General features: G+C 44.3%; 1 protein-coding gene across 6 annotated transcripts in view; it reads left to right on the plus strand.

Moving 5' to 3' along the window:
• Positions 1-15,094, plus strand: part of DAAM1 (dishevelled associated activator of morphogenesis 1) — a 579,575-nt gene that overhangs the window by 159,728 nt on the left and 404,753 nt on the right. For 2 of the 6 annotated variants that reach the window (XM_085626090.1, XM_085626094.1), the window contains exon 4: positions 7,964-8,056. The exons of the other annotated variants lie outside the window; for them this stretch is intronic. The gene's annotated coding sequence lies outside the window, so the exon portion shown is untranslated. The remainder of the gene's footprint in view (positions 1-7,963; positions 8,057-15,094) is intronic. 6 annotated transcript variants of the gene reach the window in all.

Here is a 15,094-nt window from a genome sequence, read left to right on the forward strand (position 1 = left end):
GGTCAGAAGGGGGCCCCACAAAAAAATGTCAGCCATGTAGAGGTCTATCGGCACCCCATCAGGCCCTGGGGCCTTTCCTCCCTTGCTGTTTTGGATGGCAGTAACTACCTCATCAGTTGTAATATTTAGAGGAAGGTTTGGACCAAGGGCTGCTGCTCTAAGACACGTACTAAATTCCCCCCCTGGATTAAAAATGCTATTGTAAAACACAACCCAGTTTTCTTCACTAACCTGGGCTGACAATACTGGGTAAGCCTCCTTCTGATGCAGAAAAGAACTATTCACAGTGCTCCAGAAGAGTTTGCTGTCCCACAATTCGGCTGCTTTGGAGAAATTATCCCAGGCTTCCTCCCGTAATTCGTGCTTCCTACGGGACAATTGGTCCTTATAGTTTGCTCTGAGGGATTTAACAACACACTTGTCCCTGGGGTGATTGCATAGGGCTTTCTTTAGTTCCTGCAAAGACTTCGTACAGGCCCTGTCAAACCATCCCACGTTAGCCCTGGGCCTGTTGGGTGCAGTAAGTATTTTTTTAGTTATGGCATTGATTTCCTCGAAGTCAACAATAATGTTTGCCGCACTTGTATTATCATCTAAACAGCGCTGCAGCTCAGGGAGACTTACAGCCACAATTTTTGACATCAATTTCTCAGAATTCTCACTGCGCCATTTTATTCTACATCCATTAGGCCTATGAGGGGTTAATTCAGCAACTGTCCTACGGGCAACTTGGACCTTCCTCCCCCAAATCAAGGTGGTAAAAGAAATTCCGTTATGATCACTAAGGGATAGGTCTACAATTTGCGGGACAGAACAGAGAGAGCTGATGTTCTCCGAAACCAACAAGTGGTCAATAACAGAGACTGAGTTCCTCCCTACAAAAGTTGGAATCGGGTTGCCCTCCCTATCATTAGCGGGCACACGGACAAGTAGGTCCAATCTTAACAGTAAGGCATTTAGTGATACTCCGTAAGGTGTATGTACGAAATGTGCCCGGTCGGCCCCTTGGTCCCCATCAAATCCGCAGGCGTTAGAGAAAGTACATGTGGGAATATTAAAATCACCCCCCCAGATAATAACAAATGGAACCGGGTTAGCCCTACATAGATTATCAACTTCAGTTGCAAGTTCATTAACTACAGATGAGCTCGAGGAATCAAACATGTTGTTATAGTGGTTAATCAGCAGGACATCACGGCCCCCACTTTGCTGCAGCCAAAGGACCTGTGAATGGGATCCTACAATGGTGTGAGATTTAACTTGAACCGGGAAGCTTACAGACAAAAGGATCACAAGACCGCCTTTGGCCCTACCCATGGTTGATGCCTGCGCCGGGCAGTAAAAAGAGACAAAACCATCAAAGAAAATCCCTTCTATGGACCAGGTCTCTTGGAGGCAGAGTATATCCTGGCCGTTAACAATCTCCCTCCACCCTAAGGCCTCCTCCTTTTTACGCCAGCCTGCAATATTCCAACTCAAGATTTTAAACCCTGCACCATAATCCACAGCATCAGATCCAAGGATATCCCCCACGGGACTACTGAGGAGTGTCAAATCCTTAGTGGCCGCCAAGCTATTAAGTTGACTGGCGCACACGGAGGGAGATTGGGGCTGGTTGTTTGGCCATAGCCAAGCACCAGCCGTTGGCAGATACTCCGCACGGGCCAATTCTGACTGATCAATACTTCCTATTAAAGCTTCTACACTCAGGGGAGTAGTCCCCTCCCCAGGAGATGGCTGTATTACCTGGGGTAGTCAGTCAACTGCATCAAGGCAGCTAAAACGGTTATAATCACAAAACGTGGCCCTAGGTGGCATAGGGCCTGAAACGCCATGATATCTCCTATTTCTGCCCCTATAGTTGACCCTAATCCACTCATTACTGCCACTCCCATAGGGCATCGGGGATGGGGGGGGTAAAAGAAAGAAAGCGGCAGGGTCTGAATAGTGGAGTCAAAAGACCTATTAAAACCGGCACAAATATGGTGAACTGTTCTGGGGTCCCTAAAATTAATTGTTATACAATCCCCATTTATAGTTTTTGCCAGCTTTCCCACCCAAGGTACCCTTCTTAGCATTATGATCTCGCTAGACAGCTGGGGTGGCAGGGGTCTGTTCCAATTAAGCCATTTGACAACCTTGCTTTTAAGTGAGGTAAATGATTCATCTTCCCCTTCTTCTAGGGCTGGGACACCCGCCAAGACCACCATAAAGCGGTTAGCTTCAGGGGGGAAGTCCGGGGATCGGGGTTTAACAGCCCTGATATCTTTCACTGACGTTGGAGGTACACTATTACCCCTGTCTGTAACTGTAACCCCCGGGTTATCATTACCTCAGTCATCTGCCGGGGAGCAGGCCGGCGACTGCCAAGGAGGTACCAAGGGAAGAGGGTTAGAGCCCGGTATTCCAGGCAATCTACAGCTGGGGATAGGCAAACTACTAGCTGAGGGGGGGAGAGCATCCTCAGGAATAATTGTACTGGAAATATTGGCAGGAATAGGTCTTGCTACTAAAGTGGACGTTGCTCTCTCAATGTTACCCAATCTAGTTTCAATCTGTTCCAATTTGACCTCTAGGGGGTATAATATAGATTTAAATAGTGCTCCCAGATTTTCAAGGGTCAATGCAGTACCATGCTGGCCTGGGATATGGGTAACGGGAGGGGGCAAAGTCAAGTCTACCAATCCACTACCCAAATCTTGTAGCCCTGCAGCAGGCCCGCCTGATTTGATATTACTGCTATTTTGCCTGGCAACATTCGCTAGACTTCCTCCTTTCTTATTATAGACTCTTTTCCTTTTTGGGATAGTCCCTTCTCTAGGCCCTAGATTCATAATATTATTAGGGGCAACCCCTGGGGTAATGGGTGAGTTCACATCATTGTCGAGGATTAAATCAATTTCTGGCAATATTTCGTTAACCAAAAGGTCCAGATCCTGAGAGTTATCCTCCTCCCCTCCAGGGGTGCTATTTTGCTTGGTTATACAGGGTACATTATCCGTCGTAGGCAAGTGTCTATCCGGCGTTATAGCATTAGCGATTGGTCCCAGTGAAGATCTTTTAGTTGCAGTAAGTTCTTGCGACATGCGTTTTTCCAGTACTAAGATTTCTTTGGACACTATTGAATTTGCTCTAGTCAGGAATTTTTCCATGCCTCCCGCAATGGAGCCCCCAACAATCGAGGACTTACTTCTAAGCTCCCGGCCAGACATAGTTCAGATGGAATGAGGGGCCTGGAGCCCAGAGGCAAGGAGGAATGGCCCGGCCCAGTCTTGATCTGTCAGGGATGGCCCTGCCCTTGGCCCGGGCTTCGCGCTTCTCCCGCGTGCACAGCGGGGGTAATGGCTTGTTAAAGTAGGAAGGAAAAGGGACGGGTGGGCAAGGCAAGCAGGGAGAGCGGCCCAGGTGGAACAGATTGGGCTCACAGGGACTCCTGGGAAATGGAGTCCCTGCTTCCACGCTCGCAGCCCAGCTTCCACACGACACACCCCAGGTCCTCCTACAGATCACAGATCAGAGATCACAACCCCTCCGTATTCCGGCTCCCGCTGAATGTAATGTGCTTTGGGACCGGCGTGAGTAATGGGGCAGGAAAGCAACAACAATCCAGCTCAGTTCAGAGAGTTTAAATATCAAAGGAGAGAAAGACTTAAGCCGATACTCCGAAATAGCTTCTGCTTTCTGATATTATTCCCATCAATCTCTCCACAGCCTTAAGAGTAAGTTCAAAAATACAGAATTGCCCTCCAGCCCTCCAGCCCGGTACCTGGCTGTGCACAATATCTGTCTGCCACTAATACACTCCTGCAGCTCCGCTCTGCTGATCAACACGTTTGTTTCCTTATTCAGGCAGCAATAATGGCCCTCCACCGTCCGTACGCCGAGAGCTCCCCAAACTGGGCACTAGTCGCTACGAATGAAACGAACGAACACCTTTAGCTCCAGGTTTTGTTTAGCTTTGTGTTCGTGTTCGCGCTCTCAGCGTGCTTCGCCATTACCATCTCGCTGCAGTCTCTCCCTCTGGGGGGGCGGAGTCTCCCAAACACACCTTCCAGGGTCTTTGCACCGCCTCAGCCGAAGCCGTTTGGAGAGTTAATTTCGGCTATTGCGAATTAAACTTTGTGCCTGCTTTGACTTCTTGGGAAATGAAAGACAGGCGTCTATTGAGGAGATGAAGGGGATTTTGGAGGTGCTCACACCGGGGGGATCTGAGCATTACGTGCTAGAACTTTGCTGAAGATAGCCTTTTGATTTTAATACGAAGGGTGATTACTTGGAGGTGGGATGAAGTAAAGAGGTTAGACAGAAGGAGATGTATTTGTAATTCTCTTTTAGAGGTCAGAGAAAGCTTAAGCCAGTCCATGCATCAGTAAAAGTTGGGGAGGGCTGCAAAACATATTTGCTGCATTTTTGCGCAGGGACTACCAGTCCCAGAATCCTCTAGGGCAAGGAGAGGGCAGAAGGAGGTGGCCCCAGCATCACGCTGTGCTACAAAGCGCTTTTACGCCTTCCTGCTGCGTGGGAAGCACCCGGGCAAAGGCCAGGCCAAGGGCAAGTCTGTCTTTGCCCATCAACAGCCAGAGAAGGAGGCCACCCTCACTTCAGACAAGTGTACCTCACGTCTGACATAGTCAGGAATCTGAAACCGGGGTGCCAGTCTTTTCCCTGGGTAGTGAATCCTCTGTGGGTGAAGTTGGTGAAGCCATTTGTGAAAGTCCGATGCACAAAGCCTGAGGGCCTGATGGGGTACCCATGGATTTCTAGAAGCTAGAGGTGGATTTATGGGCACCTATCATTACAAATTATGCTAACTCAGCTAGCGAGACCGGCCTGCCTGAGTCGTGGCAGTCAGCCATCATTGTCCTCATTTTTAACAAAGGGAACCAGGCATCCCCTAGCTGTTGTAGGCCAAATTCATTATTTGATTCATCCGTGAAAGTTATTAGCAGGCTTATCCTTAACAGAATCATGTTGTGGGTCACTGATAAACAAATTATCTATGATATTCAGTACAGCTTTAGAGCCGGTTTGGGCACACAGTGTCTCAATTTGAAACTATAAATTAGCAAATGTACTACAGCTAAAGTGATCCTATCTACCTAGTCTTTGTGGATCTTGTGTGTGCTTTTGATAACGTGGTTAGATCCAAATTGCTGGATATGTTAGAATCCATGGAGGTAGAAAGTGGCCTGGTGTGTTTTCAATGTGCCCTTCATTTAGACCTTAACGCCTCCATTAGATTTGGGCCTAAATGTGACCATGCAAAGAGTATTGGCCTGGGTCGAGGTGTACAGCAGAGATGCGTAGTGGCACCTATCTTATCTCTTTTATATATTAACACCCTGGATTCTATTCTAGTTGGAAAGGGCAGGGACATGCCGACCATTAATTGCCAGCCTGCCCCTGTCGTTCTATAAGCAGGCGATGCTGGTTTAATGTCAAGAACACCTAATGATCTGCAGTCACTTCTTGACACCTTTGTTAGTTTTATGGATGGTTTAGGTCTGGCTACAAACTTAGCCAAAACCTTGGTCATCGCTTATGGCCCCAAACACCTGAAGTCGCAATGTTTTGCCCTTCGGGGCATCCTAATAGCAAGAATTTATGAAATACCATATCGGGGGGGGAGGGTCACATTTGACTACCGTGGGGGACTTGAGCCCACAGCATAAAATAGGGAAGGCTGAAAATTTGTAACGCTATTGCCTATTTTTTTCAGCCTGGCCTCCAAAATTGGAAATAAGCCTACCGCCCTTACCAAAATTTTCGATAGAAAGTGCATGGCTCTGGATTGTTGGAGTTATAAAGTCGCCACATATCTGCAGGATGAGGAAAATAGAGTACGTAGGCGCATCCTCAGTGTTTCACCAGGGTCACTGACCTATGCTGTTCACAAAGAACTAGGACTATGTGGCTGGCTTCATCAACTTGGCCCCCTTAATGTTATGGTGTACTGTTTGGGATTAATCCAGAGGCCACTTTGAACAAGGAGATTATCATGGACTGTCTCCTATTTGACAAGGATGATCATTTCCCCTGGCTAGAGTACATTAAGGATACCTGTGCCAAGTAAGGTAGACCTGATATTTTTTCTGTGCCTGCCAATTTATCCATGAGGGCTAAAAGTTAGGTTAATTCTAGCTTTAGGTAACACAGAATACTGGAAACAGGGCTGTCTGAATTGAGGAAGCCTGCTAATAGAGAGTACCTGATGGTTCAAACCACATTAGGGATGGAACCGTATCAGGAGTTTGTGCCAAGTGCCTGGGTTAGGGTGTTATCGACAAGATTTAAGTTAAGTCAGATTAGGAGTCGTCTCTCATTTCCCCTGGGTCAGGTTGACCCCAAAACTGTTCTCGTCTGCACCCGTGATGATCACTCCCTGTAAATACTGGCACACTTTGTATTTTTCTGTAGGTTTTATTGTAATTATACCAGATACCAGAGGGTTTTTACTTCCGCTTCTTAGAGGTGCCTCTGTGACCAGATGTATCCTGGCACGATTATATCTGCAGATGCTTCTCACACCCAAGGTATGCATTGTCACTTTTCTTAAATTTGCCCTATTGCTCAGGCACCCATTACTTTTGTAGACTGTAAATGATCTATCCTTTAATACATTTTGTCGCTATTATAGTTTTTAGGTCGAGCCTAGAGCCAGCGCGCATGCGCTGCTCTGCGAGACTGATTGTAGAAGAGTAGGTAATAGAAGCCCGCCCACACTCCACTCCTATTTTCCATTGGCTTGTCATTATCCGTCCTAAATGCTGGCTTCTGATTCATCAATAGGCTTGTTAGTCCCCCCTTAGTACCGCCTCCTCTTCATTTGTCACCTCCCGTGGTGAATGGCCCTTTACTTCGGTTGTTACAAGGTACGTGTTATTTAGACTGTGAGCACTATTTTCTTTAATGAGGTTCTCCTACTGCAGGCACGACATGATTTGGTGCCTTCTTTACTCCCCCCTCCCTCCCGTTGTCGTGCCTTCTCCACCCGCCCTCCCTTCCGTTGTCGTGCCTTCGCCACCCGCCCTCCCTTCCGTTGTCGTGCCTTCTCCACCCGCCCTCCCTTCCGTTGTCGTACCTTCTCCCCCGCCCTCCCTCCCGTTGATGTGCCTTCTCCCCATACCCCTGCCTGCCCTCCCGTTGTCCGTGCTTTCTCCCCCCTCCCGTTGTCCGTGCTTTCTCCCCCCTCCCGTTGTCCGTGCTTTCTCCCCCCTCCCGTTGTCCGTGCTTTCTCCCCCCTCCCGTTGTCCACGCCTTCTCGAACCCCCCCGCCGGCCTGATGTCTGTGCCTTTTTCCCCCCTCCCTCCCGTTGTCCGTGCCTTCTCCCCCCGCGCTGTCCGTGAAGCCTGCCATTTACAATGTAATAGGTCTTCCGTAAATGCAAGATCTATTGCATTGCAAATGCTTGTTATATGTACAGCCAGTTGATATTTTGTATCTTCATTAGTGCGATGCTGTGTATTTATATTTTTTTATTGGTGGCCCGAACATCCCTGTTAACATAGCAGACTAACTGGAGGTTTTTGTTGGCAGGTCATTGTTGAGTGAGTTCCCTAACTGTACGTTGTATTTATCTTGCACACTGCATTGTACACAAAACGCCGGTTTGTATGAAGTACTACATATGTTGGCAATGTCTTAACCGGATGTTTTTATTGTACTTTAATAGTTTATTTTTAACCAAATAAAGTGAAAGTGAACATGTTTTTAATCTCGTTTGTTGGTGAGGTTTTTGAGCACCCCTAACAAGTGGTGGTGGATGCGGTTATCGTGTTTTTCATTTAATTTTTTCGTTGATTTTGCGGAAAACGTGATTATCAGGAATATGAGAATATTCACAATTTGAGCTCTTGTAATTAGTTGTCTAGGAAGGATGTAAATTAGGGAAAGTATCAGTGCTCAGCCCTGCTAGTGTAAAGACAACACTGATGAGGTCATGTATGTTTCCCATTTTATTAGTTGCTTCCTGAAATCATCCGGCCTGGTGCCTGGGAGTTTCGGGGTGGGGAGTCCGCAGCTAGATAGTCTCTACCAGATAATGCGTTAACGAAGGTAAGTAACTTGTTCATTAAAACAGGTCCGTTATTCTGTTGTCCATCAAATATCATTCACATTTTTTCACATTATTATTGTTATTTTGAGTTTTATAATTCCAGCTGGAGTGCATTGACAAGAAGCTGTACACAGTTCCTGCTGGTAACACTGTGCATCTTGAGGCAGTTAATTTCACATTGTGCAGCATACCGGTCTACTATACCTGTTATCTGTGTTGTGAACATTTAGTGTTGTAAAGCGCTCTGATTCCTTCGGGTCTAGCTAGGGCTACATAATACTCTCAAATAATAAATAAATAAACGGGTCAGTGTTCATGTTAGACCACAGTCATGTAGGTTCTATCATTTGATTTCTTTTGTTGTGTTTAAGTAGAGTAATGTGAGTGAGAATACTGGGTTAGTTAATGGGCATACAAGTATAAATGGGGTAGTAATTTTGGGGTTCTATGAAATGTTATCACAGATTAATTGATTTTGTTAAAGAAATTTAATAATTTGTTCCATAGATTTTAGGTTTAAGGGCTTAGCCATGCTAGATTCGTCAAGATGATTTTCACTTGGAGGATTTTTTTCCCGTCATCTTAGAGTTGAAGTAGTGAATATGTGCTGTGTAGACAGATTTAAGGTATACATTTTGGTAGTTCTTGGGTAATGTTGTGGGTGTGGAATTACTTGCTGCTGAGTCTGGTTTTTTTGTTTTCAGTGATTTTAGGCTGTTGGCCATTGATTTTTCTTCCTTTTTGTGTAGAGGTACAACCATATCTTGTGTTGTTTTTACAGTAGCAACATTAAGGAGTAAGGTTTGGCTAATCAGACCCGGTGTAGTGAAGGCCATTGTTTAATTGGACAAGGAAGCTTTTATAGTGATTATTATAGTTTCTTTTTCATTCTGATCCAGCGTGTTATTGTTGTAGATTCTATTTTTTATTGAGTGTTTGTTATGGCGATGTGGAGTGGATAACTGATGGCTGTCATGATCGTGCATGCAATAAACATCTGTTATTGAGCGCCAAGATACCCTTGGGTGAAAGTGCACTTTACAAGTACAAATGTTGTATGTTCTAGCCTGTTGTGTTGATTTGAGTATTGTGTTGGAAGACAGCAGTTCAGAATATGGCCACTGTAAGTTGTGCGGGTAATCATTCGGTGAAGGGTCAGCTGGAAGTATCTTAGCGGGGAGCTCATCCCTTGGTTGAATTCTTTTAACAGAGCATACTTGTTTTTTTGTGAGTGGCACAGCTCTAGAAAGCTGCTCGATGGACCACTCTGAAAGATTCAAAGTTGTAATTAGTAAACCAGTTGGGTAGCGTGGGAAATGATATCATAGACTTTCCAATAAAGTCTGAACGTTCCTTGTATGATATTTAGAGAGCTCCTCTTTGAAGCAGGTAATTCAGTATCTATTACGATTGCCTGTTGTTCCTTTTGGTTCACTTTTGAGACTTCAATACAAAATTTACGAATGGTCCACCTTTTGAGATTTTTGTAAATACATATAACCAATTATTGTAAACTAATTATATTAAGCGATTGGATCTTGAGGCCACCTGCCACATATGCACATACTGTTGGGAGTAAAAAAATGTATTTAGCAGAATATTTTGCTTGCAGCCCTGGGAATAAGATGATGGGGAAACTATCTTCGAGGAGAAGCCACAGAACATGAGAGTAAATTGGTATATTTATGGTTAAATGGAAGTATGTTAAGGAACCAACTTGACTACTCCGTGCAGCGGCCACATTCTTAGCTTTTTTTTTTTTTAACTACTTTGCACGCAATTGCTGAGCTCCTGAAGAGTCTCAAACAATTTATCTGAACATTTATTGCTTGATGCGCCCCCAAGACAGTGTCCTTTTATCTGTTATTGGATACATGTGTTTTGGGGATGCCTATAAAAACGTAAGCATGCTATGCATGTGGACGGCATTCTTCGTATGTGTTTGCAAACATTAGAGTCTGGTATGATCAAAATTACTTAAGTGACAACACATGCCGGTGTCCGCTCCCCGAGGCTTAGGAAGGAATCCTGTCTGGTTTCAAGTCAGAGAATGCGGAAATGTGAAAATACCTGTCTGAACAAGGCTCCTGTTTGACAGAGCCATCTAAAATGTCAAGTAGGGTGTGCAGCTAACTTCACTGTCTGTTCGAGGCCCATCTCAGCTATCCTCAGTGAAACCACCACCACAGGTCAGATAGGCTGATAGGTGGATATCCCGGATCACAACTCCTTTGGTAAGGCAGTTGACTCACTCATGTATTAAGCATTCCGGACAATGGATAAGGCGTTTAACCCAGACAATCACCTCGAATGTCATAACACAGTAAAAAATTGATACCTACAATATGACCACACCTTATGAAACTGTACAAACAAGCATGCGAGACAGTTCCTTTTCTCACATTTTTACACATCAGTGCAACCATGTTTGTTGTAATTATGTTTGGGGCACGTTCTGAACCTAAGGTGCCACACTAACCTCCCAGCCAAGAACTCAAACAGGTTCCCCAATTAGCCAGTCTCATGGAGCGCGTTGCAGCCTCGGCTGATATAAGTACCGCCACGCAGTACTATTCAGTACCTCCGTTAAAGCCCACAAACTCCAGGACCTGCCGCTGAATTAATTATTACAACACATCTAATAAACAAAAAAGAACCAGAAATGCACTTCTGTCGTGACCGCTCATAAAGCCGAGGCTCAAAAGGTACTGCCCCCTGATGGCACTGTGAGACCCAACTTGTGGCATAAAGCGTGTTGTATGAATACAAGTAATATAAGGCAAGAATACAACTATTCTCAGTTAAGGCTTTATGTATTTTCTTCACCTTAGGATGTGGATAGCCATTATTACAAAGGCGACTCCTTAAGCTCCTGTTAACCAGAGGTTTTTGATATGAAATCAAAATGGCAGGATAAAATATGAAGATTTAGTCAAGAATTTAATTTTACCCATCTTGCTAAGCATATCCGAATTAAACATGATTAAATAGTGCGCGGAGGTACGTGAAAGATTTCGTATTATGAGAGCCTTTTCTCAGAATATTTCTCAGAAAATTGTTCAATAGCGAGATTGAGTTAAACACCGACATGTGCCTTTGTAATGCAAAATACCACTCTGTTGTTTAACAGATCAATTATTCTGGGAAAAGAGGGCCTTGTTGACCATTCGCGGGCATCCTAGGCTGCATCAAGAACCCCTGGAGAGTGACATGGGAGTATTAAATGTAACCCCTTCCCTGCCGGGGTGTTTGCGCACGCCCGTGCCAGACGCCTTTGTAAATGTTTGCACTGAGCTTGTGCAAACAAGTCTGGGGCAAAAATGCTTGGCCGCTGCCGGATAAGGAGTCCCCTCTCTTATTCCCAGAATATCAGATTGGATGTAGCCAAAATAAAACAAGCATCTATGAGTGAGCGGAAAAGAAAACCAACCTGGAGAAGCATATCCCATCTTACATTATCAAAAAACAAGCATAAAATACAAGTTCAATAAAAACAATGATAAAAATAAAGACATTGTCAAACGCAGTAGAAGTTCTCACACTCCAGCAGGCATGAACTAGCAGACAGGCATTCCAACCGAGTGTTTAGAATCAATGTCATACTAGTTTTTAGACGATTGCCTGGCCTGTCCATTCTGCCATTTGTGTGTGCATTGGTACATCGCCGACACTGCCCATGTGGGATAGGATTCCTATGTTGACAGGTGCTTTCTAGCTTGTTAGTTAATGCCATACCCCCATGTATTTATTCTTAAAGATGCAATGGTCCAAACTGAGACTAATGAATGGGGAACATTTGAAATAGGATGATGAGGAGGACACTGGAGAAAGGGAATGCTGTGGGCCAGTTGTATTATTTGGCTGGAAGGACTGGACCGTGTGCCTCGGCCATTGTTTTTGCAGATGGACAACAAGTTTAGAGAAAGGCCACGAGAATTATGTCAAATTATGTGTCAGGGTTGACTAAATTATGTGGCAAGAAAAAGAAAATTGTGTGGCCTAATGCCGCACATTTTGTGACCGTATTACTGCAATATTTTGTCTTTTTTTACATAAGTTAATCCTGTCTGTGCAAAGATACCACCTCATTAGTAACAGTTTAACTCTCAAATACAGCAAAAGATGACCAGTCGACTTTTACGAGGAGACTTTTACCACGCGGCAACATGTGTCACTTTGTTTTAGTAACTTCTGGTTTGTATGAGCTAGGAACAATTTTTTGGGCAAAATCTGCAAATTATGCAGCAGATGATAATTATGTGGGCAAATCCATAATTGTACAAAATAAATACACTGTGGCCACAGAATGCACAGTTTCAGTGGCTCTGCTTAGAAGATCCTGTTAATAAGTTTCCCCAATTGTTTCTGGTTTCTCATCACTGAAGAGGAAGTTCTCAGGCCTATATCTTTCTACCCCACCTTGCGCCCATGACTTTGAGGGTGCCACAAGAAGACAATAACAGGTGATGCCCATCAACCAGCACAATCATAGACTCAATTTAGTGAGAGTCTTAAAGAGGGTGCTTGATAAAAGACCACACATTATGCAGAAATGCCTTATTTAGGTCCTGGCACCTCAGTTTAGCTCTTTGGGCATTCTCTTCTGTAGACTGGCGGTCATGGCATGCTTTAAAGTGGAGCATCGCGCTCGCTCTCTATGCGATTTGTGATATTTATCTGTATTGTAGAAAAATCATTGAGCACCGCAACCGCTTCTAATAAATGTAAGATCAAAAGGAGGGGGGCCTTATCTGTGACTTGATAATAGTCCTATGTTAAGAATAATCACGCAACTCTAAGCAAACTGTTTGCCCAGAAAAATGATTGCATTACACACTTTATTTTTATCCTGTTATTCAACGTCATACAATGACTTTCATGGAGTGTTTTACCAGACATACCGGTCTTAACTAGAATTTCACATGATGATCGATTTTGTGGTGATTGTTGTATGACGCATGTATGGTTTTAATTAACTAAGGTACTGGTAATGTAAGTTAATGGCTAGAACTTTACTCCTCTCTAAACCCAACCAGGCAGCCCCCACTGAAACAAGCTATGACAAAGCCAGATGGGCTGGTGTTGGCCTTTTAGCTTTGCAGCTGCCGGGCCCTAGCCAATATTAAAAATAAATACAAAATTGGGAGGAAAAGTATTGCTTTGGTCATAGATAATACACATTTCCTTAGTAGTCTCTAGCACTGAAGGGAACTACTTGGTATGCGGATGCACTCCTTGTGAAAGACCAGGATGCCAACACCCACAGTGACCGAAGTGGGCTGACCCATTGCCCCATGTTGTAGTGGGTGGAAGAAAAATGTGAATACCACAACAGTCCAATGGAAGATGAGGGCTGGCTGAAAGCCCCTACAAGTAAGCTTTATATATAAATATGTATACATTTTTCTAATAAATCAAAAAGTGTTGGCTAAAAGCAGACCTAAAAAGGTGCATGTTCATACCTTTGTTTCAAAAGAGTATAATATTTAAATAAAGTGGGAGTAGTCTCACCGTCAGCTGGGGTTATCAGCATGGCTGGACTTCATCAAACACTCCCACATACTCCTAGGTGTGAGACGTGTTGCCCTGCTCAATAAAATCAGCATTGGACATAAAACTCCTGCAATCGTGTATTGCTATTTTGCTTTTGAAGTTTAAACTGACAAGTGTTTGAATATAAAAACAAAATAGCCGAACACCGTAGTTTTCCCACTTTCCATTTTTCACCTCAAGAACAGAAAAGGCTATTTTGGGTTTGAAAGCTCTGAACATTATCAGCCTACCGCTTAAAAAGAAAAAGGAATGCTTTTTTCAGTGCGAAGGATGGGCTGCTTCAAGGGTTTGCTTGCCTTGGTTTTGTATTTCACGTTTGTCGTTGTAGCCGTCGGAATGTGTTGAAACCTGTAATTCTGCTCTGGGTCATCGTCGGAAACCGCCCCAGGAGAAGTGATGGTGTGCAAAGCCGGAGACATCCTTTTAATCACCAGCTGTGCAGCACACCTTTGAAATGTACCGAGTGTGCTCTGACAAAAACAGGATAGACTGTTACCTACTGACCACAGTTTAAAGCTGCTGAAGAGAAAAAACAAATTAGAACGAATTTGGGACTCAAACCATAATTGGGCATGTACACTTTGGAATTTCACCAGACTGTTCTTGTTATTTTTATAGACCGTGGAAAAAATGTGCAACACCCACCGAATATCCTGACCTCTTACGAGTAAAGCTCGCTCAAAGACAGATTGTGAAGAGAAGTCTTAAACTGTCTTGTAGAATTGGCCAATTGGGGGCTACAGTTCAATGTAACAAAGAAGTTCAAGCCTTCATTGTGGATTTTAAATTTATAGTTAGAACTAGCTCTTTCACTGGTAGAACAGTCTAACCATTTGTGAAAGTGCTATGCGTTTCGGTGTAGTGCTGCTTACTTGTGACTTCCCAGAGATGGAACCCTATATCATGCCTCCGCGGGCCTTCTTCAGCTCACTTTGTCCATCAACGATGGATAACTTCATACATCTCAGTCCTTTGTAACGCAATGAATCTTCACCATGTGTTGGATTTCAGGGACTCTTCCACCAGTTCTGGTTTCTCGAAGAGGCATTCTCTGTATTTGGTGACCCCCTATTATATATTTGTCCCAGTTTTAAACTGTATCCAGAAGCGAATCTTCCATTAGTACTTTACTACATTGAGTCCAAACGCGGCAGTCTGCATTGCTTCATGGGAGGCTGACCGTTTGCAGCACAGCAGGCAAGGCCTGATTTGGGTCTTGCTTGACAGCCCAGGTGCCATGACCGGTTACTAATTCTTAACCAAATACATAGAGGGGCTTCAGCGCCACCCAGAGGAGTATTACCGTCTCTACCCATTGGCTGGATCAATCCGCCTCCTTTGGGTTCTTTGTATTGCAATGCATCAGGCATTATTTTACACCTCAAAGGGCACTGAATCGTCACACCGTTTTATCCCATGGATGTATGTTATACGGAAAACAATTCTTTTTATAATTTTTCTGCTGCATTAGGCTTTTTTTATTT

The sequence above is a fragment of the Triturus cristatus genome, chromosome 9, assembly GCF_964204655.1.
Source record: "Triturus cristatus chromosome 9, aTriCri1.1, whole genome shotgun sequence".
NCBI lineage: Eukaryota > Metazoa > Chordata > Amphibia > Caudata > Salamandridae > Triturus > Triturus cristatus.